Raw genomic sequence first — 16,482 nt, forward strand, 5'->3', positions numbered from 1 at the left:
ACTTTAAATTCAAGTCCTGCATTTCTATTGGTCGTTGTTTGTGGGACCTGCCATGATGATTCATACAGCAGCAAACTTAAAGGGAAATCACACTCATAAGGCTTTAATACATTATTTTAAAGAGGCTCTGTCACCACATTATAAGTGGCCTATATTGTACAGGATGTGATCGGCGCTGTAATGTAGATTACAGTAGTGTTTTTTATTTAGAAAAACAATCATTTTTGACGGATTTATGACGTATTTTTGCTTTATGCTAATGAGTTTCTCAATGGACAACTGGGAGTGTTTTACTATATGACCAAGTGGGCGTTGTACATAGGAGTGTATGATGCTGACCAATCAGCGTCATACACTTCTCTCCATTCATTTACACTGCAGATAGCGATATAGCTATATCGCTATGTGCAGCCACATAAACACACTATAACGTTACTGCAGTGTCCTGACAATGAATATACATTACTTTCAGCCAGGACGTGATGTGTATTCATTCTCCTGACCACTTCTATTGCGTTTCTGTGAGTTACAGCACAGCACAGCGAGATCTCGCTGTGAATGACAGCTTACAGCATAATCTCGCGAGACTATGCCTGCTATGCTGTAACTCACAGAGACGCTACAGAAATGGTCAGGAGAATGAATACACATCACGTCCTGGCTGGAGGTAATGTATATTCATTGTCATGACACATGAGTAGCGTTATAGTGTGTTTATGTGACTGCACATAGCGATATAACTATATCGCTATCTGCAGTGTAAATGAATGGAGAGAAGTGTATGACGCTGATTGGTCACTGATAGGTCAGCGTCATACACTCCTCTGTACAACGCCCACTTGGTCATATAGTAAAACACGCCCAGTTGTCCATTGAGAAACTCATTACCATAAAGCTAATATAGGTCATAACTCCATCAAAGATGATAGTTTTTCTAAATAAAAAACACTGCTGTAATCTACATTACAGCGCCGAACACATCATGTACAATATAGGCCACTTATAATGTGGTGACAGAGCCTCTTTAAGAAATGTTGCCTTAAAACGTTGTCACTGTTATTTTCATTATCCTCATTCTATCTAATGTAAATTGTTGAAGCTGCTAATTCTGCTAAAGTGTTGACTTTCTGCTAATTCTAATTAAATGAAAATGCATAAAATATTGATTTAAGGATACCTCGAACATTATTTGACATAAAACCAGAATAACTGATTAACCACTTAACACAAAATGGTATATACAGAGCCGGATTATAGGGAGGGCACCCGGGGTTGCGTGCCCTGGGCCTCCACCACCCAGAGGAATTTAGGGGGCCTCCACCAAGGACAATATGTGTGCCCCCATTTTTATTTTTTATTTTTACACATCTTGATTTTGCTAAGATTTTCAGCAAATCATAGCAAAATATAGCGGTTTTCATGATGTTGATTAACATCACAGTTATAAGATCAAGTTCCTGTACCCCCGGCAACGCAGAGAAAGAAAGGTAAGTGCGTGCTGTCTATGTATGTGTATAGTGTATAGTGTGTGTATATACAATATTCTCTGTGTATGTAGAAAAAAGCAAAGGATTGGAGCAGCACTGTGAACAAATGCCTAACTAGGCTGGTGCAAAGCTTCAAAAATAAAGGAGTGACCTCTCGTTATGTGTTGGATATCCAAAAAAGAGAGCGTGAAGCAGCACTCAAATAAAGTGAATTTATTCATCCAACATGGAACCACAACGTTTCACCTCCTCTATGAAGGCATTTTCAAGTCAAACAATAGTTTGTGTATATACAGTATTCTCTGTGTATGTAGTGTATGCTCAGCTGAGTGTATCTGCACCTTCTTGTCAGCGAACCTTCCTGCACCTTCTTGTCATATATGGACAGTGACGTCGTCCGGAGTTTCCTCTATGAGCAGAATCACCGGCCAGAGCGTTGCGGACGCTCTGGCTGGGGATTCCACTCCAGGGGGAGTGAATGGCAGAGCAGGAAGCGGATAGTTTCCTGTCTCTGCCATAGTATTCAATTGTATCTGTGTCCTGAGGATATACAATTGAATGTGGCAGTTGCTGGGACAGGTCCCGGGACAGTAATTTGCCGGGACTATCTCTGTAAATTTAGGACTGTCCCGGCAAACTCGGGACTGTTGGCAACTATAGTACTTATTTCACCCTCCTACTGAGCTACCAGCTGGGGATTGTTGGGCGACATCAAGTAACGTTAGCCAGGTGCCAACACAAGGAGTCAGTAAGTATCAGTTTAGTCTAACTTACGTATACTAAGACTGTCCTGCAGTTCCACCCTGGCGGCTCAGTAGGAGGGTTGAAATAGGTAAGACATAGCAACCACCTTGATGCAATTTTGGATGCTCATCTCAAAGTGTGTGTGTGCGTGCGTGCGTGTGTGTGTGTGTGTGTGTGTGTGTGTGTGTGTGTGTATAAAACCGTGCTTAAAGCAATACAGCATAGGGACTTTTATTGCATATATTGCATAAGTATGAGAATACAAGAAAAAAAAAATATATATAAAAATACGAGGGAAATGGAGCAGCACTGTAGCAGATGAACATCGCGGCTCGTGCAAGAAGTCGGGAAGCAGCATTCCATATCAAGGAATTTTATTCACCAAATATTCATCACAACGTTTCACCCTCTCTATGACAGGGTGAAAATACCCTCATAGAGTGGGTAAAACGTTGTGGTGATGAATATTTGGTGAATAAATTCCTGGAAATGGAGTGCTGCTTCTCTACTACTTTTCTATATATGTATATGCATAAAAAAAAATACGTTTGGCACCGTCATCACCTAGTGTGGCAATGCGTGGAGGTAAAGAGGGTCTGGGCACGACAGACTTGGGTCTGAATTAATGTAGCAGTCTGGCCTGGGGTCTGAATAAATTTTGGAGACTGGTCTGGGTTCTAATTTAATTTTGGGGTCTGGTCTGGTGTCTAAATACATTTAGGAGTCTGGTCTGTGGTCGGAATTTATTTTGGGTCGTCTGTAGTCTAAATTTATTTAGGGGTCAGATAGCGAAACCAATAGACAATTATGACCTATTTGTGTGGACCCCAACCTAAACCCGGATTTGGATGTATATATACATAATCTGTGGGGTCTAATTCCAGCAAAATCACGTACATATACGTCATTCTGATTGCACGGCACAGAAACTCACCATAAAAATAAAGCTGTGACTGAAAGACGGATTCCGGCTGCAATGACCAGGATTGGAGATCACTCCAAACTTGACCATTTATCCCCTTAGATGTTTCTGTCAATAGCGACCACGGCATCGAAGTGGTTTTAGGAGGGAGTTTCCTTTGTCACCCATCAGCAGTTCCCAGGCCTGCCATGGCTGTATGATCAGATCGGATAGTGACGTCCTCTACTGTGACTTTAAAAATAATTAAATAAAGTTTAATTAACCCCTTTAGGACACAGCCTGTTTTGGCCTTGTGGACTCAGAAGATTTTTTCAAATCTGACATGTGTCGCTTCATGTGGTAATAAACTTTGGAATGCTTTAACCTATTCAAGCGATTCAGAGATTGTTTTCTCATGACATATTGTTCTTTATGTTAGTGAAAAAATGTTGTCGATAAATTCAATATTTATTTGTGAGATACTTCAAATTTTAGAGAAAACGTGCAAAAAATAGCATTTATCTAAATATAAATGTATCCACTTGTAAAACAGATAATAATACCACACAAATAGTCACTAGTTAACATTTCCCATATGTCTACTTTATGTTTGCATTGTTTTTTTCACGTCCTTTTATTTTTCTAGGACATTACAAGGCTTAGAACTTTAGCAGCAATTTCTCACATTTTCAAGAAACTTTCAAAAGGCTATTTTTTCAGGGACCAGTTCAGTTGTGAAGTGGCTTTCAGGGCCTTATATATTAGAAAGTCCCCATAAATCACCCCATTTTGAAAATGGCACCCCCTAAAGTATTCAAAACAGCATTAAAAAAGTATTTTAACCCTTTAGGCGTTTCACAGGAATTAAAGGAAAGTAGAGGTGAAATTTACAAATTACATTTTTTTTGCTGAAATTCATTTGTAATAAAAAAAATTCTGTAACACAGAAGGTTTTACCCGAGAAATGCAAGTCAATATTTATTCTGCAGTTTTTAGAAATATCCAACATGTAGCCCTAGTGTCCAATTGGACTGAAACACCGGCCTCAGAAACAAAGGAGCATTTAGAGGATTTTGGGGCCTCCTTTTTTTAGGATATATTTTAGGGACCATGTCAGGTTTGAAGTGGTCTTGTGGTGCCTAAACAGTCAAAAACCCCCAAAAGGGACCCCAGTTTGGAAACTACACCCCTCAAGGCACTTTTCTAGGGGTATTGTTAGCATTTTGACCCCAAAGTTTTGTTGCAGATTTTAGTGGAATTAGTCTGTGAACATGAAAGTCACCTTTTTTTCCTGTTAAAACATAGAATTGTTTCATTTTTACAAGGGATAAAAGAGAAAAAGCACCCCAACATTTGTAAAGCTATTTCTCCCGATTACGGCAATACCCCATCTGTGGTCATAAACTGATGTTTGGACTCACAGCAATGCTCAGAAGGGAAGGAGAGCCTTTTGGATTTTGGAGCACAGATTTTGCTGGAATGATTTTCGGTGCCATGTCGCGTTTGCAACGCCCTAGAGGGAGCAAAACAGTGGAAACCCTCCAAAAGTGACCCTATTTTGGAAACTACACCCCTCAAGGAATTTTTCTAGTAGTATAGTTAGCATTTTGACCCCACAGTTTGTTTGTGGAATTTAGTGAAATTAGGTAGTGAAAATTAATATCAACATTTTTGTCCACTAAAATGTTGACGTTTTTAATTTTCACAAGGGATAAAAGAGAGAAAGCACCACAACATTTGTAAAGCAATTTCTCCCGTGTACGGCAATACCCCATATGTGGTTATAAAAGTTTGTTTATTAGAAATTAATTAACCCTTTCCAGACTGATCCTTTTTTTGCTTTTTCATTTTCGTTTTTCACTCCCGGCCTTCCAAGAGCCATAACTTTTTTATGTTTCCCTCAATAGAGCAGTGTGAGGGCTTATTTTTTTGCGGAAGGAGTTGTAGTTTCTATTGACACTATTTAAAGTACCATATAATGTACTGGGAACTGAAAAAAAATTATTTACGGCCTGAAATTGGAAAAAACTGTGATTCCTCCATTGTTTTGGGGGTTTTGTTTTTACGTCTTTCACCGTGCGGTAAAAATGACAACTTAGTTTTATTCTGCATCTCAATACAGTTAAGGTGATACCAAAATTATATAGGTTTTTTACATTTTACTACTTTTACAAAGAAAATACTATTTGTTAAATAAAACATTTTTATTAACTTTTTTTTTTACTTTTTACACTTTATTTTTTTACCTGCAGCTCTCATCGCTGCTAGAAGACATTACACTACCTAGTAGTGCAATGTATTCCAACTGTCAGTGTGATGTCACAGTCACTCTGACAGTAAGTCTATAAGGACCAGCCTCTGGCTGGTCCTCATAGGCTTCCTTACATGGCAGATCCGGAGGCCGCTGTCTGGCCTCCGGTTGCCATTTTAAACCCCACAATTGCATGTTGCATGGGGGCTGCCGATGTGCTACAAACCCCCTAAATGTGGCAATAGCAATAGATCGCCGCATTTAAGGGGTTAATTGCCGAAATCAGCGGCGATGAGCCGCTGATCTGCAACACTGGACTGACAGCTGTCGGGGACAGTTGACCTCAGGGTTCCCAAAGCACACTGACTAGAAATTAATAGAAATAATATTTTTTTTCCAATAAGATGTAGTTTTAGATCAACATTTTTCATTTTCACAAGGAATAAAGAAGAAAAAGAACCTCAACATTTGAAGAGCAATTTCTCCGGAGTATGGTAATACCCCATATGTCATTATAAACTGCTGTTTGGACATATGCGAGGGTTCAGAAGAAAAGGAGCGGTATTTGACTTTTGGAGCGTAGATTTTGCTGGAATGGTTTGTGGACACCATGTCGCATTTGCAAAACCCCTGATGTGACAAAAAAAAAGTGACCCCATTTGAGAAACTACACCCCTAAAGGCATTTATCAGGGAGTTTAGTGAGCATCTAGATCCCACAGGTGTTTTTCAGAAATTAATACGCAGTGGATAAAGTGAAAATTGCAATTTTATCCATTGATATTGAAATGGCCGAGGTCGCAGACCGCCAGCATCCTATACTCACCGGCGGCCATGACTGCAGACCGCTGAGTTCCTGCCGGTGTCGCCTCCCTCAGAGACGCCGGTCCACACTGCTATCCAATGGACAACATTGTGTTAATGTGTGAGGACCATGATGGGGTTAATTACTATAAATGTGACGCTCATAGACGTTCAAAATTCATAATACCTTGTGCCTCACATTAATAAGTGAAAGAAAGCAATTGTTATTTTATTTTTTAACAGCACACACCATAAAATACGCTTTCAATTTGTTGTGCAGGTTATTACGGTCGGGACAATACCGAATGTATGTATATTTTATGTATTGAGACTTTTATTTTAATATTTATTGTAATAAATGTGTGTGCATTTGTTTAAAAACATTTTTTGAACATTGATTTTTTTTTTTTTAGGGATTTTTAAACTTTAACCCCTTCCCTCTTTAGCCACTTTTGACCTTCAGGACAGAGCCTCATTTTTTAAATCTGACATGTTTCACTTTATGTGGCAATAACTTCAGAATGCTTTTACCTATCCAAGCGATTCTGAGACTATTTTCTCGTGACACATTGGACTTTATGTTACTAGGAAAATTTGTTCAATACATCCAGTATTTAATTGTGAAAAACACCAAAACTTTGCGAAAAATTTCAAAAATTAGCATTTTTCTAAATTTTAATGTATCTGCTTGTAATACAGATAGTAATAACACACAAAATTGTTGCTAATTAATATCCCCCATATGTCTACTTTAGATTGGCATCATTTTTTGAACATCCTTTTATTTTTCTAGGATATTGCAAGGCTTAGAACTTTAGCAGCAATTTCTCACATTTTCAAGAAAATATCAAAAGGCTATTTTTACAGGGGCCAGTTCAGTTGTGAAGCGGCATTTAGGGCCTTATATTTTAAAAACCCCCAATAAGTCACCCCATTTTAAAAACTTCACCCCTCAAAGTATTCAAAACAGCATTTAGAAAGTTTCTTAACCCTTTAGACGTTTCACAGGAATTAAAGCAACGTAGAGGTGAAATTTTCAAATTTCATATTTTTTTGCAGAAATTCATATTTAATCTATTTTTATTGTAACACAGAAAGTTTTACCAGATAAATGCAAATCAATATCTATTGCCAAGATTCTGCCGTTTTTAGAAATATCCCACATCTGGCCCTAGTGTGTTAATGGACTGAAGCACAAGCCCAAGAATCAAAGGAGCACTAGAGGATTCTGGGGCCTCCTTTTTGTTAGAAAATATTTTAGGCACCATGTCAGGTTTGAAGGGCTCTTGCGGTGCCAAAACAGCAGAAATCCCCCAAATGTTACCCCATTTTGGAAACTACACCCCTTGAGGAAATTATCTAGGGGTATAGTGAGCATATTGACCTCCCAGGTTATTTGCAGAAATTATTGGAAGTAGGCCGTGAAAATGAAAATCTACATACTTTCAAAGAAAACGTAGGTTTAGCTAATTTTTTCTCATTTCCACAAGGACTAAAGGAGAAAAAGCGCTACAACAGTTGTAAAGCAATTTCTCCCGAGTACGGCAATACCCCATATGTGGTCATAAACCGCTGTTTGAGCACAGAATAGGGCTCAGAATGGAAGGAGTGCAACTTGCTTTTGGAGTGCAGATTTTGCTGGATTGGTTTCTGGTTGCTATGTCGCATTTGCAAAGTCCCTATGGGACCAAAACAGTGGATCCCCCTGAGAAGTGACCCCATTTTGGAAACAACACCCCTCAAGGTATTCACCTAGAGGTGTAGTGAGCTTATTAACCCCGCAGGTGTTTGGCAGAAATTTGTGTGCACTCGATGTTGCAGAGTGAAAATTGCATTTTTTCCATAGATATGCCAATATGTGGTGCCCAGATTGTGCCACCATAACAAGACAGCTCTTTAATTATTATGCTCTGTTTCCCGGTTTTAGAAACACACTACATGTGGCCCTAATCTTTTGCCTGGACATTCGACAGTGCTCAGGAGTGAGAGAATACCATACGAAGTTGAGGCCTAATTTGGCGACTTACACAGTATTGGCTCACAATTGCAGAGGCTCTGATGTGAAATAATAAAAGAAACCCCTGACAAGTGACCCCATTTTGCAAACTGCACCCCTCAAGGCATTTATTAAGGGGTGTAGTGAGCATTTTCACGCACACTTCTTTTCCATAAATGATTGCGCTGCGGATGGTGCAATGTAAAAATTTTAATTTTTTCCTAGATATGCCATTTCAGTGGCAAATATGTCATGCCCAGCTTGTGCCACTGGAGACACACACCCCAAAAATTGTTAAAAGGGTTCTCCCGGGTATGGCGATGCCATATATGTGGAAGTAAACAGCTGTTTGGGCATGCTTTAGGGTTCAGAAGGGAGGTAGCGTCATTTGGCTTTTGCAGCGTGGATTTTGCTTGGTAGTAGTTTTGTTTGGAGTATTACTGATCTTTCTGTTTATAATATGGGGCATATCTGAGCTGGGCAGAGTACATCAGGGGCATAGTCAGGTGGTATAATAATGGGGTAAACAAAATAATAAAATAATCCACAGATGTGTGTTACGCTGTGAACAATCCTTTCTGCACAGGCCAGTGTCGCACTGACAAATGTCCTTCCTTATCCCCCTTTTGGTTCACACTCTGCACATTTGCAGTTTGCGGAATTTTGCTGGGAAGTGTTGTCCTGGTATAATACGGGCACCCTTGCTTCCAGCAGATATGTTTTGGCCCTCCCCTTCCTGGTTCCCTAATTTTAGGGCCTTGATAATTCGCCTCTTGAAACAGAAGAAATGTTCCCCTCTGATCTGCACAACTGGATATTTTCTTTCCTGACTTATTGGCGTCTTAACTTATTTTATTTTTTTCATAGACGTAGTGGTATGAGGGCTGTTTTTTTGCGGGGACGAGCTGTAGTTATTATTGGTACCATTTTGGGGTACATGCGACTTTTTTATCACTTTTTGCCCTAATTTATAGCACTTTTTTATGTTTTACAACTTTTTGCACAATAAAATAACTTTTGTAAAGAGAAGGCATTTTTTCTGTCGCCATGTTGTGAGAGCCATAACTTTTTAATTTTGTCGTGGATGGAGCTGTATGAGGGCTTGTTTTTTGCGAGACGAGTTATAGTTTTTATAGGTACCATTTTTTGATACATGCGACTTTTTGATAACTTTTTATTTCAATTTTTGGAAGACAAAGTGACCAAAAAAACAGCAATTATGGCAGTATATTTTAGGTTGTTTTTTACGGCGTTCACGCCGCAGGATAAATAACATAACAGTTTTATAGTTCAGGTAGTTACGGTCGCAGCGATACCAAATATGTATGGTTTATTATATTTTTCAATAATAAATAACTTGATAAGGGAAAAGGGGGGCAACAGTGTTTTATTTTATTACTTGAAACTTTTATTGTATTTTTTACAACTTTTCTTTAGTCCCACTAGGGGACTTGAAGATCCAACAGTTTTTTTTATGTTCTAATACATTGCACTACCTATGTAGTGCAATGTATTGGAGCTGTCAGTTGTTCACTGACAGCAAGCCGATCAGGCTCCGCCTCCGGGCGGGGCCTAATTAGCTTCCATAAAGGCAGACAGGAGGCCATTGTTAGGCCTCTTGTTGCCATAGTAGCAGTCGGCATCCTTGCAATCGCATGGCAGGCTGACTATTTTCTAGAAACTGCTAAGATGCAGCGATCGCATTGGATCGCTGCATCGAAGGGGTTAATGGCAGGAATCGGAGATAGCTCCAGTTCCTGCCGATACAGTGGGGCGTCCGCTGTATGTTACATACAGTATGTTACATACAGTATGATACCCACTGCTGATGACGCCGGCTCAGCTTCTGAGCCGGAAGCTGAGGCGGGGCCATCTTGCCGAGCGGGGCATAGGAGGCTTCCATTGCTGGCTGACCGGGAGGTAAGTATGAGGGTATGTTCACACGCTTAACAAAAAACGTCTGAAAATACGGAGCTGATTTCAGAGAAAACAGCCTCTGATTTTCAGGCATTTTTGAAGCTGAAAATTAAATTTGGAGCTTCTTTTGAGGCTTCTTTTGAAGCGTTTTTGGAGCTGTTTTCAATAGAGTCAATGAAAAACGGCTCCAATTACGTCCCAAGAAGTGTCCTGCACTTCTTTTGACGAGGCTGTAATTTTACGCGCCGTCTTTTGACAGCGACGCGTAAAATGACAGGTCGTCGGCACAGTACATCGTAAAGCCCATTGAAAGTAATGGGCAGATGTTTGCCGACGTATTGGAGCCGTTTTTTCAGACGTAATTCGAGGCGTAAAACGCCTCCATTACGTCTAAAAATAGGTCATGTGAACCCAGCCTTAGGCCTCCGATCGCTTTTGCAGCCCCCGGCAACCCAGCGATCACGTTGCTGGGGTGCAGGTGGCTAAAACTCCTTACATGCTGCGATCTCTATTGAACGCAGCATGTGAGGGGTTAATTGGCCGGATCGGAGGCTAGCTCCGATCCTGGCCATTACATCAGGGTGCCAGCTGTAACATACAGCTGGCACCCGGCGGTGATGTTGCGGGCTCAGCTCCTGAGCTAGCTCCATCTCCTTCACGTACAGTTACGTGGAAAGGAGTTAAAACACCACTTCCCATCACGTAACTGTATGTGATTTTGCGGGAAGGGGTTGTCCCTCGATCGCGTCACCAGGATTAACTGTGACGTGATCCAAGGGGCATCCCCCTTCTCACTCTCCCCTTAAATGCAGCGGTCAGCTTTGATCGCAGCATTCAAGGGAATAGCCTCTGATCTCCGCCGTTAGAGAGGGGCTGCAGCTGTGTAATATAGCCATTGACCCGCGCCTGACAAGTATGCGCGCACGGTCAGCATGAGGTTATGAAGCCGGCGTTGGCACTGAAGACAGAACATGGGGGTGTTTTGCAGTACGCCTGCCATGTTCTCTGTCTTCAGTGCCGCCGCTCATTAGTGCAGTGCTGGCCGCATCACCTCATATTGACTGTGCGCGCACCCTTGTCAGGAGCAGGGAAATGGCTGTATTACACATTTGTGAGTCCTGCCTCTATGATAGATAAGCTACTGATAGAAATCTTTAACATCTTGACCCATATTTTTAAAAGGTATTTTCAGAGCAAAATGTAATTTTAGATGAAAAAGTTGCTATTTTGTTGTGTTTTATTCATGTTACCTCTTTCTGATCATGAACAAAAAAACTGAGTTTGAATGTCAGCAGTTTTGCAGTTTTATGAGTGACACAAGCATGTTAGCCATATGCAGCAAGCCTTACGTTTTCTGGGACTTGGGGGCTTCAACCACCATGAGTGCTCCACCTAAGTTTTAATGTGTTAATATGTCTGTATCTGGGGGACCTGGCACATACCACGATAAGTCAAGGGAGACGACTCTATATTAGGAAAGTGTTTGAGGCTACAGGATTCAAGGACTGTACCAGACACACCGGTTAATACAACCGACTTACACCTCCGTGAATCCTAACAACCACTAGGGTTCATAGCCTGAATCAAGCTCAAGGTAGGTTACCAGATCACCCAAAATTTGTGCCCTATGGTCAGCAGAGGAGTGTTCCACCTTAAAGCAGACTAGTGGCAGCGGAAACTACACTGTCCAAAAAGAAGTAGTCACGCAATAGAAATAGGAAACCTCCCTTCAAAGACCGATCTGCAGCTAAATAATCTAACGCATATTACGGTATGTTCACACAGCCTATTTTCTGCCGTTTTTCGGGGAGTAAACGCCCGAAAAAAGGCCGACAAATTGAAAGCAGGATGCCTCCAAACATCTGCCCGTTGATTTGAATGGGAAAAACTGCGTTCTGTTCCGACGGGCCGTTTTTTTACGCGGACGTTTTGAAAAACGGCCACGTAAAAAAACAGCCGTGAAAAAAAAGTGTAGTTCACTTCTTGGGACGTTTTTGGAGCCGTTTTTCATTGACTCTATAGAAAACAGCTCCAAAAATGTCCGTAAAAAACGCTGTGAAAAACGCCTCAAGAATCGCGAGTGGCTTAAAAAACGTCTGAAAATCAGGAGCTGTTTTCTCATGAAAACAGCTCCGTATTTTTAGACGTTATTAGTCTATCGTGTGAACATACCCTAACAGTTCTTATGGACATCAACAGAAGTTCTGTAACAGCTGAATACAAACATTCTGTGGATGGTAGCGGAGGTAGAGAGAGGAGCACATCATTATTTTGGAGACTGAAATTATGTTTTATTATTATTATTCATGTCTGCTACTATTAATTAGAATTTTTATCAAATAAAAAAAAACAGAAAAAAAATGGCAAAAAAAATAACCACAATGTATGAAGATACCCTTAGCAACTCCCTCTGGTTATTGTATGATAAAAGGGGAATGTGTACAGCATAGAACATTTTCTATATTCTCTTTCTCTATTTTTAATTACTGACGTATAGTGAAAGACGGTACTCTATATGGGCAGAGCTGGGGAGGGGGGCTGACAAAATATGTACACTTGGTACTGGAGGCCGATGGGGAGCAGATAAGCTACACAGGGTTGGGAAATGGAAAACCCAACTTTTGTATTCTGTACTGCAGGTATACTACGTTTTAGTAAAAATTCGCTTACCTGGGTCTGCGGTCACATAAGGGTCCATGGTAAATGTGGTTAGATACATAGTTAGATAGACACATAATTATATATTTTCTTTTTTAATGTGTGCCACCCATATGAATATCAGTTTACGCATGAGTAATGCATGTTTGCCCACTTTACCTTGGTTCACATGTTTTCTATATAGCAGCCACGCAGTGATTTAGTGCATGCACATAACATAGTATGTCCTCTGTATGCCCACTTATTATACTGCGGCTGCATGACCATCCAGCGCTTGTGCATAACCCTCCAATGTTCATCATTACTAGTGTCTACACATTATCAGTTCAGGCACTCCAAGTTATTTATGTGTAGCAGCTCAGACTTGCACATAGTGACCACATTTCATTGGTACATTCATTATATTTTATATTTGTCACGTGTTTCTTGGTCATTTATGTGTCTATATGTACGGTATAATGACTCTACTACACTGAAGGAGAATACACATGGGGCTTCTTAGATGGTGTAGCCTCATATTCACTCTTCATACATTCTTCTCCTTCATGCATTGGTATTAAGATAATTTTGGGATTCATTACTGACCTATTGACATATTTATACTTATTAAAGCGGTTTTCCCATCACAGACATTTTTTTACATATCCACAGGATATCCAAAAAATAAAGTATTTGAAGCAGCACAAATCCCGATATCAGGAGCGGTGTCACGCTGTAAAATCAGACAAACCCAGTCTGACGTAATGTAATCCTCAGAAAAAGCATGGATCAACAGCAGCACACGTCTCCCAAATTTCAATCAATATATTCTTTTATTGGTCAAACATCCAGTAAAAAATGGCAACGTTTCAACCCGTGACAAGTGGAGGGTCTTTGAGAAAAGTCGAAATGTTGTTATTTTTTACTGGATGTTTAACAAATAAAAGAATATATTGATTGAAATTTGGGAGACGTGTGCTGCTGTTCAACCATGCTTTTTCTGAGGATATCCACAGGATATGTAATAAATGTCAGATAGATACGGGCCCCCATCTGTGACCTGCACCTATCTCTAGAACGGGGCCCCTAAACCCTGTTCTACTTTTTTCTGCTCCCTCTGCCTCCCCCTCCACTTCCTGACTACATGGTCGAGAGTTACGAAAACGGTTTCTGTAACTCCCATAGTAGTAAAAGGCAGTTACGGAAGCAGCGTAGCATAGGAGCTACGCTGTTTCCATAAGTACCATTCAGTTCTATGGGATGTCATGGTTGGAATTCACCTTCTTCTGCCGCAACACAGAGCAGCAGAATGGGGTTTAGATGGTCCCGTTCTAGGGATAGGTGCAGGTCCCAGACGTGGGAACAGTATCTATCGGACATTTATGACATATCCTGTGGACATCCAAAGAAGTAGTAGGACAACAGCACACGTCTTCAAATCATCAAAGTGGTTTTATTGTCAAGACATCCACAAACGACAAGCAACGTTTCGACCCATAGTGAGTGAAGGGTCTTTGTCAAGCCTTCACTCACTATGGGTCGAAACGTTGCTTGTCGTTTGTGGATGTCTTGACAATAAAACCACTTTGATGATTTGAAGACGTGTGCTGTTGTCCTACTACTTCTTTGGATATACATCGTGCTGGAGTTGGTTTGCCTGGCTTGACAGCGTGCACCGCACCATACTCGGGACTAGTGCTGCTTCAAAAATCTCCTTTTTTCTGATATCCTGTGGACATGTCATAAATGTCTCTCATGGGAAAACCCCTTTAATAATGTGTTATCTATGATTATATTTATACTGGATTCACTATTCTATGGACTTCCATATTATGTGTAAAATGTTTTTTCTGTAGTGGTGCTCCTGCATAATCTTTATTGTTGTATTAATAAGATTACTGAATTTCTTAATATTTTATATAATGACATGCTGGACTTTTATTTTTTATTAGAAGTGTTATCATGGCCTAGAACTTGTCAGCCCTTGGGCCCAGGTCTCTTTATCCATGAGAATGACACTAATAACCACACACTGACACTACCACACTTGTCACAAGGATAATATTTTATTTAAATAATACATGTTACATATTATGCAGCCTTTTATTATAAAGCTCAAGACAGAAATAAACCACATTATGTAGTGAAATTACATGATCTCCTTCTATATGGACCCCTCACACATTCATAATTCAGTTACATATATCTCTAGTTAAATAAAGCCCAGGCTCTAGATTGGTCTAACCTGTATAATTGTCACGGGTCTGTGGACCCACTGGGCCGTACCGCCTTGGCGGTAAGGCAACTGGCCAACCGGGTGCAGGACAAGGTCTATAGTTCGTATAGGGAACCTGTGGCAGCTCGGACAGCAGCAGGTAGACGTCAGGTGAGGTGAAGCAGGTCAGACGTGGAGAAGCACGACACGACTTTGGCGCAACACAGTGCTCGACCAAGATGGTATGGAAATGCAAGGAACAGGAACTGGAACAGGTACAGGAACTGGGACAGGTACAGGAACTGGAACACACTAGGATCTGCCCCTTTAAGAGCAGGCACGAGCGTGTGCGCACATCCTACGGGATCCGGCTGAGGTGAGTGGAGCTGTTTGAGTATATAGTCCGTTCATTGCTGGAGGGCCTTAGAAAAACATACAGAAGAATTTTGGACTGCTTCCAATGCTTCTACATTGTTGCCTATTTATTTTGTTTGTCGGCCCACATGTCTGCCAGCTCTTAAAGTAAGCAGGGTCATAGCCTGTGTGAGTGCCTTTTTAGAAACAACCTGGCGATCGGGGAACCAACAGCAACAACAAGATCTCCATCATAATCATCATCATCAATGGTGTGATCAGATAGATATAGATCAGCAGCACAGGACCAAAGACTAGGTTGGGTGAACGCCTCTTGGGTCACAGTCCAAATGACCCTTCAATGTAGGCAGAAGAAAGTGAGGCAGCACTACCAAAAATGTGAAAAAAACTCTCCTTTTATTCCACGTGCTGTGATCAGAATATTCTCGGGATTCTGTGGTGTGTCGGTGACATTTTTATGGGAGAGTAGGAGATGCTATTGACTTACTTTTCCAAAGCTTGTCTATTTCTCCATGCTGTTTGCGAGGTTCAGGGGTACCGGGTACCTTTTTGTTCTTGACCTTATGTGTCTTAACCATTCTGGACTTGTCGCCGTTAATAAAATTTGCTATTTGCAGTGGTGATACAGAGACGCTCAGAGTTCAAGCTTCCGTTAGCCTCGCAGACGGACTGCGCCCGTTACATATATCTCTGACTGTTCATCCACCAATCACAAACTGACCTCACAGGGATGGGGAGAAACATAATGGAAGGACAGAGGCTGGAGAAACATGGAAGGACAGTGTAATACGGAGTGTAAATGGATGCATGGCCGCTCTATGCTTATATCACATCGTCTGATATCTGCACTTACCATCAATATTACACTGACATTATTTACCTTTATGTCATGTCCTCGTAAAGGGTCTGAACAAATCCATAATTGTATTAACAGTGTAAATAAAGTGCTAGATAAATGTGGAGAAAATGGATGAAACGTAGAATCTCTTCAGCCACATCCTAGGCCACGGCTCTTAGGATAAAGTTCCTTATCTGACTTTGTGTGAGATGTGCTCATGACTGACGTCCTTGTGATTGGAGGCAAGGGCAGAATGACAGATCATGATATCTTCTTCTACAGTCGGAGCCTCTTCTATGTCACATGCAGGTCTTGATG

This window comes from Rhinoderma darwinii, chromosome 4 (genome assembly GCF_050947455.1).
Source record: "Rhinoderma darwinii isolate aRhiDar2 chromosome 4, aRhiDar2.hap1, whole genome shotgun sequence".
Classification (NCBI taxonomy): domain Eukaryota; kingdom Metazoa; phylum Chordata; class Amphibia; order Anura; family Rhinodermatidae; genus Rhinoderma; species Rhinoderma darwinii.